At 39.7% G+C, this 17,660-nt stretch overlaps 2 non-coding genes across 2 annotated transcripts; both read left to right on the top strand.

Moving 5' to 3' along the window:
- Positions 1–351: 351 nt before the first annotated feature.
- Positions 352–458, top strand: LOC112760252 (small nucleolar RNA R71). The gene has a single exon (XR_003180701.1). It is a non-coding gene; the product is annotated as a small nucleolar RNA R71 (small nucleolar RNA).
- A 10,458-nt stretch (positions 459–10,916) lies between these two features.
- On the top strand, positions 10,917–11,024 carry LOC112760957 (small nucleolar RNA R71). Its single transcript, XR_003181369.1, has one exon. It is a non-coding gene; the product is annotated as a small nucleolar RNA R71 (small nucleolar RNA).
- Positions 11,025–17,660: the final 6,636 nt, after the last annotated feature.

Raw genomic sequence — 17,660 nt, 5'->3', positions numbered from 1 at the left:
CAAACACCACATATCCTTGGTGGTCCTTCGATCCTTTGAGGTTGAGGTTGAGCACTTATCAAAGCTTGGGGAATTTGTTGCCCTTGGGTGAGTTGTCGCAAAATAATTGTCATTTCACCAAGGGTCTTGGTCAAAATAGCATCTCCGGAGGGAGAAATTTCATTCACAGCTTTTGGTTGTGGGCTCCTCGCCCTTGAGTGCTGAGTTGAGTCTGCAAAGTCTGATATAACTTCCCATGCCTCCGCAGCGATCTTGTTCTTAGTCAATGAACCTCCACTCGTGGCATCAAGGAAAAGCTTGTCTTGGTGATGCATTCCTTGACAGAAATAACTGATAAGAACCAGCTCATCAATCTTATGGTGAGGGCAAGCCTTTAGCAACTTCTTGCATCTCTTCCAATATTCATACAAGGTCTCCCCATCCCGTTGCACAATGCAAGAAATCTCTCTTCGCAACTTGTCTGTTTTCTGGGGAGGGTAGAACTTTTCCAAAAACTCTTTACGCAACAAGTCTCAGTTGGATCTAACCTCACCCGTCTGAGTATAAAATCACTCCTTCGCTTTTCCTTCCAAAGAAAAAGGAAAGGCAAAGACCAACACTGCAGCTTCATCAGCCCCATGTCTTCTTGCAGTTGCACAAGCAACATGGAAATCCTTGAGATGCTTCAAGGGATCCTCTCTAGGCAATCCATTGTACTTGGAGAACAAGTTTATTGTGCCAGACTTGAGCTCAAAATTTGGGTCTAAGGCCGGACACAAGATCTGTAGTGGTTGCAAGTTAAGATCAGGAGCTCCGGCCTCCTTCAAGGTGATTTTCCTAGGTGGGTCTGCCATTTTGGTGTCACCTGAGTCACTCAAAGAGAATTCAGTACTCCCCACGGAGGAATATAGAGTCTCCTCGTTGATTGGAGAATGATGGTCATGGATGGTTGGTGATAGTGAATGGGAGTGCTCGTCAAGCAAACCCGATTCACTATTTACAAAAGCTAGCCGGCGCCAAGCTTGCCTTAAACAAGCTAAAGTTTGTTCAATTTCCGGATCAAAAGTGGCCAAGCTCGGGTCTAGAAGCGACCGTGCCATTCAACTGAGGAGGCAATAAAACCATGGAATTATGAAGGGCAAAACACAAATAGACAAGTAAACAAGAACCAACTTAACAACCAAAAACTACGAAAGTTAATCTAAGAGGAATGTGGTATCTACAATTAGTGCTAAGTAGCAAACCAAAATCAAGTATTCACAATATTCACATATTTACAACATCCAAAAATTGTAGCACTCATTGCACATAAAGTGAACTCCCCGGCAACAACGCCAAAATTTGATAGGACGGAGGTTCAATTCGCATGTGGGTTAGGAACTCGGTTATCCAAAGGAAACAGATTTAACATTGTAAGTATAGTCCCAACCCGACAAATTGACCCTTCGGATCAAATTGGAAATTCACAAGATATGTTACAAGCAAAACTAAATTAAAACCGAGAGTATTAGACTCCCAAGTTGTCTCCCAAGGAGAACTTTAGAACAATGAGTGTGGAATTCCTGTTGTAGTGATCAATGGGTTGTGAATGAAGAAATGAACATATAAAGCAATAAAAGAACATGCAAAAATGATTGAATGCATTAAGAAATTAAAGAACTGACTATGTAATATAAACAAGTAAAGTATGAAAGAAATCAACTTATAAAGGTATAAAAGATTGAAAGCATAAAGATAAAGAGTCTTGGTTTGGAGTGAGCAAAGGGTGCTTAACTTGATCAACCACAACTATGACAATTATGATGGATTAGTCTCACTTGATCAACCCTCACATCGGAAGGTAAGTTAAATGAGCATAAGTGTACTTAACCATAAATCCTAACTTGCTTGCTAATTATCTTAGCAACAAATTAGTGTTACTGGGAACAAGGACAATTAAAAACCCAAGAATTGAAATTAAATATTGGACATTCCAACTCTAGAAATCCAATTGCTCACTTTCCCAAAGCCAAGAACCAAAAATTTAGCCTAAAACCATGTTTGACATTTTGTCAAACACCTGGTGAGCAAAATGAGTAAAGCCTTAAAACTAAAGCAACAATTGATCTCAATCAACAAAGATAACACAAGAGAGCATATAATCAACATCCAACATCAAATTCATAAACAAGAAATTGAAATTGCAAGAGAAAAGCAAAATTGAACTATAACTTGAATTAGAAGAAAGAGCAATGACAATGTAACTATAAAGAGTAATAACAAGAAATTACTTACAATGAGAGCTTGCAAAATCCAAGATCAAAAATGGAAATGGCACTTGAATGTAAAACCCTAATATAAATCCTAATAGAGATGATGAAAAACTTAGAGAAAAACTAAACTAAAACTTCGTACCACTACTCCTAAACTATACAAAAATGATATGGTATGTTATGGCTACATTCTCCCCTCCAATATGAGCTAGAAGACTTCAAAAATAGGCCTCTAAAGCCCTCAAATCGCGAGGTACGTGCTATTTTAATGAAGTCATGTGCGGACACCTGTGCGGACGCACAAGAAGGTGTGCGCACGCACATTACGCGATGCATGGATGGACGTGCGACGCGCTCGCTGCACTCCACGCACTCTGGTTGGAAGGCGGTGCGTACGCACAGGTAGCTGTGAGCACGCACACGTCTCTGAGCTCACTCCTTTGATTTCTCTTGCTTCCTCCACTTTGCATGCTCTTCTTCCATTTTCTCCAAAACATTCCAACCTTATACACCTAAAAGCACTTCACCAACAACATCAAGGCATCGAATGGAAGGAAAATGGAATAAAATTGATTAAATTAAGTATACAAGAGCATATTTTCATGATCAAGCACAAATTGGGAGGAGAGATCAAAAGCATGCTATTCAAGGGAGTAAGTGTGAGTTTATGTGATGAAAATCCATTCAATTCTAACCAAAAGTCATCATCAAATATGGATTCATCAACGGTCCATAAGCTCATTCTGCTTCTGTTGGTGGGTCATCCAAGAGGAAGACCTTTAGCTCTTTATTGTCCTTCATCTTCTGACCATGATATAGCTTTAAGCGTTGTCCATTGACCTTGATGAAGTTGGAACTTTAAGGATGACTCAGGTGAAAGACTCCGTATGGCTCTGCCTTCTCTACTATGTAGGGGCCTTCCCATCTGGATTTCAGCTTTCCTGGCATGAGTCTCAGCCTTGAGTTATAGAGGAGAACTAGCTCCCCAGGTCTGAACTCTCTTCTCTTGATATGCTTGTCATGCACAGCCTTCACCTTCTCTTTATATAGTCTGGAGTTGTCATAAGCTTCCAGTTCTGCTAAGTTGCAGCTTCCTTTCAGCACTAGCCTTCTCAAATCCCATGTTGCGGTCCCGCACAGCCCAGAAAGCCTGTGTTTCACCTCTACTGGAAGGTGACAAGCCTTTCTGTATACTAGGCAGAAGGGACTCATTCCGATGGGTGTCTTGTATGCTGTTCGATAAGCCCAAAGCACATCAACAAGTCTGGTGCTCCAGTCCTTCCTATGAGGCTTGACAATCTTCTCCAGTATGCACTTTATCTCTCTGTTAAACACCTTGGCTTGCCCATTGGTCTGGGGATGGTAAGCTGTTGCTACCTTGTGGATAATCCCATGCTTCTTCAGTAGACCTGCTAATCTTCTATTACAAAAGTGAGTGCCTTGATCACTCACAATTGCTCATGGTGATCCAAAGCGATAGATAATATGGTTTCTAACAAAGGAGACAACAGTGTTAGCATCATTAGTACGGGTAGAAATTGCTTCTACCCATTTAGGAACATAATCTACAGCTAACAATATATATAAGAAACCACTAGAGTTTGGGAATGGACCTATGAAGTCAATGCACCAAACATAAAAAATTTCAAAGAATAGCATAAGCTGTTGGGGCATCTGATCCCTCTTGGATATATTTCCAAATCTTTGGCATGGGGAATAAGATTTGCAGAAGGCAGTAGCATCCTTAAAAAGAGTAGGCCACCAGAATCCACAGTCCAGAATTTTTCTAGCTGTTCTTTGAGGACCAAAATGTCCACCACTCTTAGAGGAGTGGCAGCCCTCTAAAATGGAATGGAATTCTGATTGAGGCACACACTTTCTAATTATCTGGTCAGCACCATACCTCCATACATATGGGTCATGTCATATATAATATTTGGACTCGCTTTTCAGCTTGTCCTTTTTATGCTTAGTAAAATTGGGAGAGAAGGTATGGCTAACTAGATAATTAGCTATAGGCGTGGTGCACGAAATTGTGATCTCCAGGCTCGAACAAATCCTGGTAATGGCTCCAAAGCTTGGTGCTCTGATCTTAATTCATAATTGTCACAACTTCGATACAACTAACCAGCAAGTGCACTGGGTCGTCCAAGTAATACCTTACGTGAGTAAGGGTCGAATCCCACGGAGATTGTTGGTATGAAGCAAGCTATGGTCACCTTGTAAATCTCAGTCAGGCAGATATAAAGTGATAATGGTGTTTTCGAATATTAATTAATAAAATAGAGATAGAGACACTTATGTAATTCATTGATAGGAATTTCAGATAAGTGAATGGAGATGCTTTCGTTCCTCTGAACCTCTGCTTTCCTGCTATCTTCATCCAGTCAGTCTTACTCCTTTCCATGGCTGGCTTTATGTGATACATCACCACTGTCAATGGCTACTTTCGGTCATCTCTCGGGAAAATGATCCAATGCCCTGTCACGGCACGGCTAATCGTTTGGAGGCATCACCCTTGCCAATGGCTTCATCTTATCCTCTCAGTGAATAATATGCTCACGCACCCTGTCACGGCACGGCTATTCATCTGTCGGTTCTCGATCATGCTGGAATAGGATTTACTATCCTTTTGCGTCTTTCACTAACGCCCTGCAATCGCGAGTTAGGAGCTCGTCACAGTCATTCAATCATTGAATCCTACTCAGAATACCACAGACAAGGTTTAGACTTTCCGGATTCTCTTGAATGCCGCCATCATTCTAGCTTACGCCACAAAGATTCTGGTTAGGAGATCTAAGAGATATTCATTCTAGCTCAATTCATGTAGAACAGAAGTGTTTGTCAGGCACGCATTCATAAGGGAGAAGGATGATGAGCGTCACACATAATCATCACCTTCATCACGTTCTTGGGTACGAATGGATACCTTAGAAGCGAAATAGGATGAATTGAATAGAAAACAGTAGTACTTTGCATTAATCTATGAGGAACAGCAGAGCTCCACACCTTAATCTATGGAGTGTAGAAACTCTACCGTTAAAAATACATAAGTGAAGGTCCAGGCATGGTCGAGATAGCCAGCCCCCTAAAACGTGATCAAAGGATCATAAGGTAATCCAAAGATGGTCTAAAAGACAATAGTAAGAGGTCCTATTTATAATAAACTAGCTACTAGGGTTTACATGAGTAAGTAATTGATGCATAAATCCACTTCCGGGGCCCACTTGGTGTGTGTTTGGGCTGAGCCTGAGTGTTGCACGTGCAGAGGCCATTTGTGGAGTTGAACGCCAGTTTCTGTGCCAGTTTGGGCGTTCAACTCTGGTTTTGGATCCTTTTCTGGCGCTGGACGCTAGATTTGGGCAGAAGGCTGGCGTTGAACGCCAGTTTACGTCGTCAATTCTTAGCCAAAGTATGGACTATTATATATTGCTGGAAAGCCCTGGATGTCTACTTTCCAACGCAATTGGAAGCGCGCCATTTCAAGTTCTGTAGCTCCAGAAAATTCACTTTGAGTGCAGGGAGGTCAGAATCCAACAGCATCAGCAGTCCTTTTTCAACCTCTGAATCTGATTTCTGCTCAAGTCCCTCAATTTCAGCCAGAAAATACCTGAAATCACAGAAAAACACACAAACTCATAGTAAAGTCCAGAAATGTGAATTTAACATAAAAACTAATGAAAACATCCCTAAAAGTAACTAGATCCTACTAAAAACATGCTAAAAACAATGCCAAAAAGCGTATAAATTATCCGCTCATCACAACACCAAACTTAAATTGTTGCTTGTCCCAAAGCAACTGAAAATCAAATAGGATAAAAAGAAGAGAATATACTATAAATTCCAAACTATCAATGAAACAGAGCTTCAATCATATGAGCGGGACTTATAGCTTTTTGCCTCTTGAATAGTTTTGGCATCTCACTTTATCCATTGAGGTTTCAGAATGATTGGCATCTATAGGAACTTCAGATTTCGAATAGTGTTATTGACTCTTCTAGTTCAGTATGATGATTCTTGAACACAGCTTCTTTATGAGTCTTGGCCGTGGCCCTAAGCACTTTGTTTTCGAGTATTACCACCGGATACATAAATGCCACAGACACATAATTGGGTGAACCTTTTCAGATTGTGACTCAGCTTTGCTAGAGTCCCCAATTAGAGGTGTCCAGGGTTCTTAAGCACACTCTTTGTTTTTGCTTTGGACCTTGACTTTAACCGCTCAGTCTCAAGTTTTCACTTGACACTTACACGCCACAAGCACATGGTTAGGGACAGCTTGGTTTAGCCGCTTAGACCAGGATTTTATTCCTTTAGGCCCTCCTATCCACTGATGCTCAAAGCCTTGGGATCCTTTTTATTTGCCCTTGTCTTTTGGTTTTAAGGGTTATTGGCTTTTTCTGCTTGCTTTTTCTTTTTTTCTTTTTTTTTTCGCCTATTTTTTTCTTTTTTCTTCTTTTTTTTTTCTGCAAGCTTTGTTCTTTGCTGCTTTTTCTTGCTTCAAGAATCATTTTTATGATTTTTCAGATTATCAAATAACATGTCTCCTAGTCATCATTCTTTCAAGAGCCAACATATTTAACATTCTTAAACAACAACTTCAAAAGACATATGCACTGTTCAAGCATACATTCAGAAAACAAGAAGCATTGTCACCACATCAATATAATTAAACTAAGTTCAAGGATAAATTCGAAACTCATGTACTTCTTGTTCTTTTGAATTAAAACATTTTTCATTTGAGAGAGGTGATGGATTCATAGGACATTCATATCTTTAAGACAAAGTTACTAACTACTAATGATCATGTAATGAAGGCACAAACATAGATAAGCACATAATACAGAAAACGAAAAACAGAGAAAGCAAGAACAAGGAATGAATCCACCTTAGTGATGGTGGCGTTTCCTTCTTGAGGAACCAATGATGTCCTTGAGCTCTTCTATGTCTCTTCCTTGTCTTTGTTGCTCCTCCCTCATTGCTTTTTGATCTTCTCTTATTTCATGAAGCATGATGGAGTGCTCTTGATGTTCCACCCTTAGTTGTCCCATATTGGAACTCAATTCTCATAGGGAGGTGTTGATTTGCTCCCAATAATTTTGTGGAGGAAAGTGCATTTGAGGCATCTCCGGGATCTCATTGAAATGAGCTTCTTGCGCCTCTTGAGCTCCATGATTGGGCTCTCTTGCTTGCTCCATCTTTTTCTTAGTGATGGGCTTGTCCTCTTTAATGAGGATATCTCCCTCTATGTCAATTCTAGCTGAATTGCATAGGTGGCAAATGAGGTGAGATAAGGCTAACCTTGCCATGGTGGAGGACTTGTCAGCCACCTTGTAGAGTTCTTGAGGTATAATCTCATGAACTTCCACCTCTTCTCCAATCATGATGCTATGGATCATGATGGCCCGGTCTATAGTGACTTCAGACCGGTTGCTAGTGGGAATGATTGAGCATTGAATAAACTCCAACCATCCTCTAGCTATAGGCTTGAGGTCCAATCTTCTTAGTTGAACCGGCTTGCCTTTGGAGTCAATCTTCCATTGAGCTCCTTCTACACATATGTCCATAAGGACTTGGTCCAACCTTTGACCAAAGTTGACTCTCCTTGTGTAGGGGCGTGCGTTCTCTTCCATGTATGGCAAGTTGAACGCCAACCTCACATTCTCCGGACTAAAATCTAAGTATTTCCCCCGAACCATTGTAACATAGTTCTTTGGATCCGGGTTCTTACTTTGATCATGGTTCTTGGTGATCCATGCATTGGCATAGAACTCTTGAACCATTAGGATGCCGACTTGTTGGATGGGATTTGTTAGAACTTCCCAACCTCTTCTTTGAATTTCATGTCGGATCTCCGGATACTCATTTCTTTTGAGTTTAAAAGGGACCTCAGGGATCACCTTCTTCTTGGCCACAACATCATAGAAGTGGTCTTGATGGGCTTTGGAGATGAACCTTTCCATCTTCCATGACTCAGATGTGGAAGCTTTTGTCTTCCCTTTCCCTCTTCTAGAGGATTCTCCGGTCTTGGGTGCCATCAATGGTAATGGAAAAACAAAAAAGCTATGCTTTTACCACACCAAACTTAGAATATTGCTCGCCCTCGAGCAATAAACAAAAGAATAGATGAAGAAGAAGAAGAAATGGAGGAGAGGGAGAGGGTGATGTGGTTCGGCCAAGAAGGGTATAGAGGGGTTGTGTTGTGTGAATTTGGTGAAGAATGGAGGTCTTTATATAGGGAATGGAGGGGGGGTTAAGGTTCGGCCATATGGGTGGGTTTGGGTGGGAAATTGGTTTTGAATTTTGAAGGTAGGTGGAGTTTATGAGGTAGGTTTATTGGGAAGAGTGGGTGGATGTGAGTGGTGAAGGTTTAGTGGGGAAGAGAGATTGAGGTGATTGGTGAGGGGTTTTTAGGGAAGAGTGTTTATGGGGTTGTGTGAAAGAGAGTGGTGAGAAGAAGTGCGTGGAGGTAGGTGGGGATCCTGTGGGGTCCACAGATCCTGAGTGGATCCTGTGGGGTCCACAGATCCTGAGTGGATCCTGTGAGGTCCACAGGTCCTGAGGTGTTCAAGGAATTACATCCCTGCACCCATTAGGCATATAAAAATGCCTTTGTACCCAACTCTGGGCGTTCAGCGCCAGGTTGGTGGCCATTTTGGGCGTTCAACGCCCATTTGTGTGCCATTTCTGGCGTTGAACGCCAGAACCATGCCTGTTCTGGCGTTCAGCGCCCAGAAGCTGCCCATTTTGGGCGTTCAGCGCCAGAACCATGCTCTGTTCTGGCGCTGAACGCCAGACAGATGCTCCTCCAGGGTGTGATTTTTCTTCTGCTGTTTTTGATTCTGTTTTCAATTTTTCTATTTATTTTGTGACTCCACATGATCATGAACCTAAGAAAACATGAAAAACAATAAAAATAAGTATTAGATAAACATTGGGTTGCCTCCCAACAAGCGCTTCTTTAATGTCAATAGCTTGACAGTGGGCTCTCATGGAGCCTCACAGATGTGCAGAGCTTTGTTGAAACTCTCCAACACCAAACTTAGAGTTTGGATATGGGAGTTCAACACCAAACTTAGAGTTTGGTTGTGGCCTCCCAACACCAAACATAGAGTTTGACTGTGGGAGCTCTGGTTGACTCTGCTTTGAGAGAAGCTTTTCAAGCTTCCTCTCCATGGTTGCAGAGGGAGATCCTTGAGTTTTGAATACAAGGGAGTTCTCATTCCATTGAAGGACTATTTTACCTCTGTCAACATCAATCACAGCTCTTGCTGTGGCCAGGAAAGGTCTTCCTAGGATGATGGATTCATCCTCTTCCTTTCCAGTATCTAGGACTATGAAATCAGCAGGGATGTAAAGGCCCTCAACCTTTACTAACACGTCCTCTACTTGTCCATATGCCTGTTTTCTTGAGCTGTCTGCCATCTCTAATGAGATTTTAGCAGCTTGTACCCCATAGATTCCCAGTTTCTCTATTACAGAGACGGGCATGAGGTTTATTCCTGAACCAAGGTCACACAGAGCCTTAAAGATCATGGTGCCTATGGTGCAGGGTATTATGAACTTTCCAGGATCCTGTCTCTTCTGAGGCAATGTCAGTTGATCCAGATCACTTAGTTCATTGATGAACAAGGGAGGATCAACTTCCCAAGTATCAATGCCAAATAATTTGGCATTCAGCTTCATGATTGCACCAAGAAACTTGGCAGTTTGCTCTTCAGTAACATCCTCATTCTCTTCTGAAGAGGAATACTCATCAGAGCTCATGAAGGGTATAAGGAGGTTCAATGGAATCTCTATGGTCTCTAGATGAGCCTCAGAGTCCTTTGGTTCCCCAGAGGGAAGCTCCTTATTAATCACTGGACGTCCCTGGAGGTATTCCTCCTTGGGATTCACGTCCTCTCCTCTCCTCACAGGTTCGGCCATGGCGCTTATGTCAATGGCCTTGCACTCTCCTTTTGGGTTCTCTTCTGTATTGCTAGGGAGAGTACTAGGAGGGATTTCAGTGATCCTTTTACTCAGCTGGCCCACTTGTGCTTCCAGATTTCTAATGGAAGACCTTGTTTCATTCATGAAACTTACAGTGGCCTTAGATAGATCAGAGACTAGATTTGCTAAATTAGAAGCATTTTGTTCAGAGTTCTCTGTCTGTTGCTGAGTTGATGATGGAAAAGGTTTGCTGTTGCTAAACCTGTTTCTTCCACCATTATTAAAGCCTTGTTGGGGCTTTTGATCCTTCCATGAGAAATTTGGATGATTTCTCCATGTTGAGTTATAGGTGTTTCCATAAGGTTCACCTAAGTAATTTACCTCTGCTATTGCAGGGTTCTCAGGATCATAGGCTTCTTCTTCAGAAGATGCCTCTTGAGTACTGTTGGATGCAGCTTGCATTCCATTCAGACTCTGAGAGATCATATTGACTTGCTGAGTCAATATTTTATTCTGAGCCAATATGGCATTCAGAGTATCAACTTCAAGAACTCCCTTCTTCATAGGTGTCCCATTATTCACAGGATTCCTTTCAGAAGTGTACATGAACTGGTTATTAGCAACCATGTCAATGAGTTCTTGAGCTTCTGCAGGCGTTTTCTTTAGGTGAATGGATCCACCTGCAGAAGTGTCCAGTGACATCTTTGATAGCTCAGATAAACCATCATAGAATATATCCAGGATGGTCCATTCTGAAAGCATGTCAGAAGGACACTTTTTGGTCAACTGTTTGTATCTTTCCCAAGCTTCATAGAGGGATTCACCTTCTTTCTGTCTGAAGGTTTGAACATCAGCTCTAAGCTTGCTCAGCTTTTGAGGAGGAAAGTACTTGGCTAAGAAAGCTGTGACCAGCTTATCCCAAGAGTTCAGGCTGTCTTTGGGTTGAGAATCCAACTCTATGTCACAGTAAAGAGGATCCTTATTGTTAGTAGAAGAAAAGAAGAAGAAATTCGAACATAGATAGAAGAGGGGGTTCGAATTTGGTGATGATGTGAGGAAGAGATGTTAGTTAATGAATGAATAAATAGAATAGGATGAGAGAGAAGGAGGGAATTTTCGAAAATTAATTTTGAAAAGGAGTTAGTGATTTTTTTTTTTTTTGAAAACAGTTTTTGAAAAATGTTAGTAATTTTCGAAAATTAAGATTTAAAAAAATAAAATAATTAATAAATTAAAAAAGAAATTTTGAAAAAGGGGGAAGATATTTTTGAAAATGAGAGAGAGAGAGTTAGTTAGGTGGTTTTGAAAAAGTTAAGAAACAAACAAAAAGTTAGTTAGTTAGTTGAAACAAATTTTGAAAAGATAGGAAGTTAGGAAGTTAGAGAAGATATTTTGAAATAAAAAAAAAGATAAGATAAGAAGATATTTTGGAAATTAATTTTAAAAAAGATTTGATTTTTAAAATCTCAATTAATGACTTGATTCATAAGAAATCACAAGATATGATTCTAGAACTTAAAGTTTGAATCTTTCTTAACAAGCAAGTAACAAACTTCAAATTTTTGAATCAAAACATTAATTGATTATGTTATTTTCGAAAATTTGGTATAAAAATAAGAAAAAGATTTTTGAAAAATATTTTTGGAATTTTCGAAAATAACTAAGAATTTTGAAAAAGATTTGATTTTTGAAAAAGATTTTGAAAAAGATAAGATTTTCAAATTGAAAATTTGATTTGACTCATAAGAAACAACTTGATTTTAAAAATTTTTGAAAAAGTCAACTCAAATTTTCGAATTTGATGAGAGAAAAAGGGAAAGATATTTTTTTGATTTTTGAATTTTATGATGCAAGGGAAAAACAAGAAAAATGATGCAATGCATGAAATTTTTAGATCAAAACAATGAATGCATGCATGAATGATATGAGTGTCAAGATGAACACCAAGAACACTTTGAATGTCAAGATGAACATCAAGAACATATTTTTGAAAAATTTTTGATGCAAAGAAAACATGTAAGACACCAAACTTAGAATTCTTTAATGCTTAGGCACTAAGAATTCAAGAATGCATATGATAAACATGAAAAGACACAAAACAAAAAATCATCAAGATCAAACAAGAAGACTTACCAAGAACAACTTGAAGATCATGAAGAACACTATGAATGCATGAAATTTTCGAAAAATATGCAAGATGCATATGCAATTGATACCAAACTTATAACATGACTCATGACTCAAACAAGAAACAGAAAAATATTTTTTTGATTTTTATGATTTTCTAATTTTTTTGGGTTTTTTCGAAAATTATATGAAAAAGAAAAAATAAGGATTCCAAAATTTTTAACATGAATTCCAGGAATCTTGCATTCTTAGTCTAAAGCTTCAGTCCAGGAATTAGACATGGCTCACTAGCCAGCCAAGCTTTCAATGAAAGCTCCGGTCCAAAACACTAGACATGGCCAATGGCCAGCCAAGCTTCAGCATGTAATTCAGACATGACACGCCTGACATACTCATTCCCAAAGGAATTAGACATGGCTTTACAGCCAGCCAGGCTTCAACATGCTTCATGAAACACTAGAATTCATTCTTAAAAATTTTGAATAAAATTTTTGAAAACATTTTTATATTATTTTCGAAAACAGATGAGAAAATTTTAGAAATATTTTTGAAAATTTTTTTTTTTGAAAATAAAATAAAAAAAATTACCTAATGTGAGCAACAAGATGAACCGTCAGTTGTCCAAACTCGAACAATCCCCGGCAACGGCGCCAAAAACTTGGTGCACGAAATTGTGATCTCCAGGCTCGAACAAATCCTGGTAATGGCTCCAAAGCTTGGTGCTCTGATCTTAATTCATAATTGTCACAACTTCGATACAACTAACCAGCAAGTGCACTGGGTCGTCCAAGTAATACCTTACGTGAGTAAGGGTCGAATCCCATGGAGATTGTTGGTATGAAGCAAGCTATGGTCACCTTGTAAATCTCAGTCAGGCAGATATAAAGTGATAATGGTGGTTTTCGAATATTAATTAATAAAATAGGGATAGAGACACTTATGTAATTCATTGATAGGAATTTCAGATAAGTGAATGGAGATGCTTTCGTTCCTCTGAACCTCTGCTTTCCTGCTATCTTCATCCAGTCAGTCTTACTCCTTTCCATGGCTGGCTTTATGTGATACATCACCACTGTCAATGGCTACTTTCGGTCATCTCTCAGGAAAATGATCCAATGCCCTGTCACGGCACGGCTATTCATCTGTCGGTTCTCGATCATGCTGGAATAGGATTTACTATCCTTTTGCGTCTGTCACTAACGGCCTGCAATCGCGAGTTAGGAGCTCGTCATAGTCATTCAATCATTGAATCCTACTCGAAATACCACAGACAAGGTTTAGACTTTCCGGATTCTCTTGAATGCCACCATCATTCTAGCTTATGCCACGAAGATTCTGGTTAGGAGATCTAAGAGATATTCATTCTAGCTCAATTCATGTAGAACAGAAGTGTTTGTCAGGCACGCGTTCATAAGGGAGAAGGATGATGAGCGTCACACATAATCATCACCTTCATCACGTTCTTGGGTACGAATGGATACCTTAAAAGCGAAATAAGATGAATTGAATAGAAAACAGTAGTACTTTGCATTAATCTATGAGGAACAGCAGAGCTCCACACCTTAATCTATGGAGTGTAGAAACTCTACCGTTAAAAATACATAAGTGAAGGTCCAGGCATGGTCGAGATGGCCAGCCCCCTATAACGTGATCAAAGGATCATAAGGTAATCCAAAGATGGTCTAAAAGACAATAGTAAGAGGTCCTATTTATAATAAACTAGCTACTAGGGTTTACATGAGTAAGTAATTGATGCATAAATCCACTTTCGGGGCCCACTTGGTGTGTGTTTGGGCTGAGCCTGAGTGTTGCACGTGCAGAGGCCATTTGTGGAGTTGAACGCCAGTTTCTGTGCCAGTTTGGGCGTTCAACTCTGGTTTTGGATCCTTTTCTGGCGCTGGACGCCAGATTTGGGCAGAAGGCTGGCGTTGAACGCCAGTTTATGTCGTCTATTCTTGGCCAAAGTATGGACTATTATATATTCTTGGCCATTTTGAGTGCAGGGAGGTCAGAATCCAACAGCATCAGCAGTCCTTTTTCAATCTCTGAATCTGATTTCTGCTCAAGTCCCTCAATTTCAGCCAGAAAATACCTGAAATCACAGAAAAACACACAAACTCATAGTAAAGTCCAGAAATGTGAATTTAACATAAAAACTAATGAAAACATCCCTAAAAGTAACTAGATCCTACTAAAAACATGCTAAAAACAATGCCAAAAAGCGTATAAATTATCCGCTCATCAAGGCGCATACCAAGGAACTACTTCAGATATTGCATGCAAGCTATCAAATGGAAAAGCATCATTAATAGGAGTGGAGTCATCCTTAATGTGTTCAAGGTGACTCAAGTGGTCTGCCACTAAATTCTGGGAACCACTCCTATCCTTAATTTCTAAATCAAATTCTTGCAGCAGTAATATCCAACGTATTAGCCTTGGTTTGGACTCTTTTTTAGCTAATAAATATTTTAGAGCTGCATGGTCTGAGTACACTACCACCTTAGTACCAAGTAAGTAGGCTCATAATTTATTCAGAGCAAAAACAATAGCCAGAAGCTCTTTTTCAGTGGTAGTATAATTAGACTGAGTAGCGTCTAAGGTATTAGAGGCATAAGCAATTACGAAAGGATCCTTACCTTCGCGCTGAGCCAGCGCCGCTCCTACTGCATGGTTGGAGGCATCACACATAATCTCAAAAGGTTGGCTCCAGTCTGGTGATGCCAGGGCATTTCGGCCAGTTTCACTGACCTTTTCTTTACTATTTTAGGGTAGTTTCATGCATTTTCTTAGGAAATAAGCAAGTTTTGGGTAGAATTTCACTTACATCTTGATTAAAGCAAACATTGTGAATTTTATATGATTTCATGAGAATTATGCATGAATTTAATGACAAATTGGATGATGCATGACTCATAACTTGGAATAGAGCTTTGATGCACTTTATTTGCTTGATTTCAGGACAAAGGAAGCAAGGAAAAGCCACGTTAGTCTAACTAACGTGACCACTAACGTGGAATGGGAGCTAGCTTGCAACGTTAATGAGAAAAGTGATGGCCAATAACGTCGTCGAAGCCATCATAGCCCATGTTAATTACCACGTTAACTACATTAAAGTGGTAGTTAACGTGGTGGAAAAGGAAGCTCCAAGCGTTAGTGGTAAAAGTGAGTGCCACTAACGCTCCAAAAGGGCAATTGGCCACGTTAAGAGTCACGTTAACTCAGTTAATGTGAACTCTAACATGGAAGAGGAAGATAATGCCAACGTTAGTGACACTTACCTTTGTCACTAACGTTGGACTAAGCCCATATTGGCTACGTTAAGAGCCACGTTAACTTAGTTAATGTGAACTCTAACGTGGAAGGAGCAAGGAATCGCCAACGTTAGTTACACTCACCTTTGTCACTAACATTGGAGATGGCAATCAACACCACGTTAGTGGCCACGTTAATGTAATTAACGTGAAAAACTAATGTGGGACAGGGGCGTTTTCGAGCGTTAGTGAAAAAGGTAGGTGTCACTAACGCTCTCGAAGATTTGGCAAGCCTACGTTAAAGGTCACGTTAACTATACTAACGTGAACTCTAACGTAGGGAGAAAGGGGTACTCTCAACGTTATTGGGAAAGGTAAACCCCAGTAACGTTTGCGAAGGGCCAAGAGGCAACGTTAGTGGTCACGTTAGTGCCACTAACGTTGAAGTTAACGTCGACCATTTTAGGTTAGGAAAGTTAGTGAAAAAGGTGATTGTCACTAACGTTCTCGACCCCACATTTTCACTTAACGTTAACACCACTAACGCCCTAAGCTAAAGTCCATGCCTACTTCACACTTTCTCTGCAAGTGAAGCTGAGCCCACTAAAGATGATAACTGCTTCAACTCAAGATCCAAAGGCCCATATCCAAGACTTGAAGAGCCAACTAGAAGATCAGAAGAGTAGTATAAATAGGAGTAGTTTTGACCTAGAGAGAGGCTTTTGGATTAGGAGAACTACTCTCTGTATAATTTTACTTTCTTTGCAACTTCTAGTTTTACTTTGAGAATGCATTCTCCATCTTTGTTTTCCATTCCCAGAGCCATGAACCACTAAACCCCTTTCATTGGGTTAGGGAGTTCTGTTGTAATTTGATGGAATAATAATAGTTTTCATTATTCTTCTTCTTTCTTTTCTCTTGATTTTACTAGAAAGCTTTCAATCTTCATCCAATTGGGTAGTTGTCTTGGAAAAGAAGTGTAACAACCCTAATTTTCGAGTACATGAGATCTTTTCTGAAAGTACGGATTTCTCCGAAAGATCAGTAAAGGGAATACCTCTTCTGTATCATCAAGCATATTAATCCTCATTGTCATTTTATTATCTTTAACTCAGGACCTTAGTTGAGACAAGCCAAACAACGAAATCGCGAAGAACCTAGTTTTTGAACCGTATCGGTTAGGAGTTCTGATTGTAGTTTTTGTAAATAGTCTCAGTTTGATGAACCAGACTTGACTCATGAGAGAAGAGAGATAATAGTGTAATATTATCATTATATTAGTATTAGAAGACGCTTGAATGATATTATAAGGTTACCTGGTCTGTTTTAGTTAAAAACAGGAAATCGGTTTAACCGGGTTCACAGTTTACTGGTGTAGCTTAGCACCAACACTCTCTGATGACTTTAGCAATGATAAGGCCTCATTATACATGTTTTATTCTCATAATAAATATGTTACTAGTGTCATTTATGCTAGTAGCTCAGAAAATAATTTTTAGAGATGTTTTTACAAGTGTTCCGATACATCTAGTTTTAGTAGTTATACACCTGAGATATTTTAATATTATTTTAATCCACCTCCAAGCCAACCAATCACAACTCACCTTACACCCCCAAGACACTCCAAGGATGGTCATTTACTCCCTTTGGCCGAAATTGAAAGGAGAGAAAAGAGAGAAAACTTTATGAACACTTAATCTTGAAAGCTTGATTTCTTCTGAACCAAAACTCAAATCAAAACTTCGATTTCACCAAAATGATCCTCTTTTCTTCCTCTACATAACAATATAACTTATCAAGGCTGGAAATAAGGTGAGATGGCTGTCTCCCTCCCTCTTCAATTCGGTTTTCAAGGAAAACCATGCAAAACATGTGTTTCCTGATGTTCTTCCTTAGGAATCATTCTTAACTTGACTTGAGGGCCAAGAAACATTGATTTCCAGCAAGTCTAAGGTGAGATATATCTTCCTAACGTGCTGAGGGAGATTTGGTCAGTTGAGAGTTTGTGGATTTAAAGTTGTTTTTGATGTGTTTTAGGAGGAAAAAGTGCTTTAAGAACACTTCAAAGAGTAACCGGATTTGGAGCAGCAAATCAAAGTAGGGTGTCACGAAATTAATCTTG

This window comes from Arachis hypogaea, chromosome 16 (genome assembly GCF_003086295.3).
Source record: "Arachis hypogaea cultivar Tifrunner chromosome 16, arahy.Tifrunner.gnm2.J5K5, whole genome shotgun sequence".
Lineage (NCBI taxonomy): Eukaryota > Viridiplantae > Streptophyta > Magnoliopsida > Fabales > Fabaceae > Arachis > Arachis hypogaea.
Note: the sequence above shows the minus strand (reverse complement) of the source record. Positions and strands in the feature narration are given on the sequence as shown.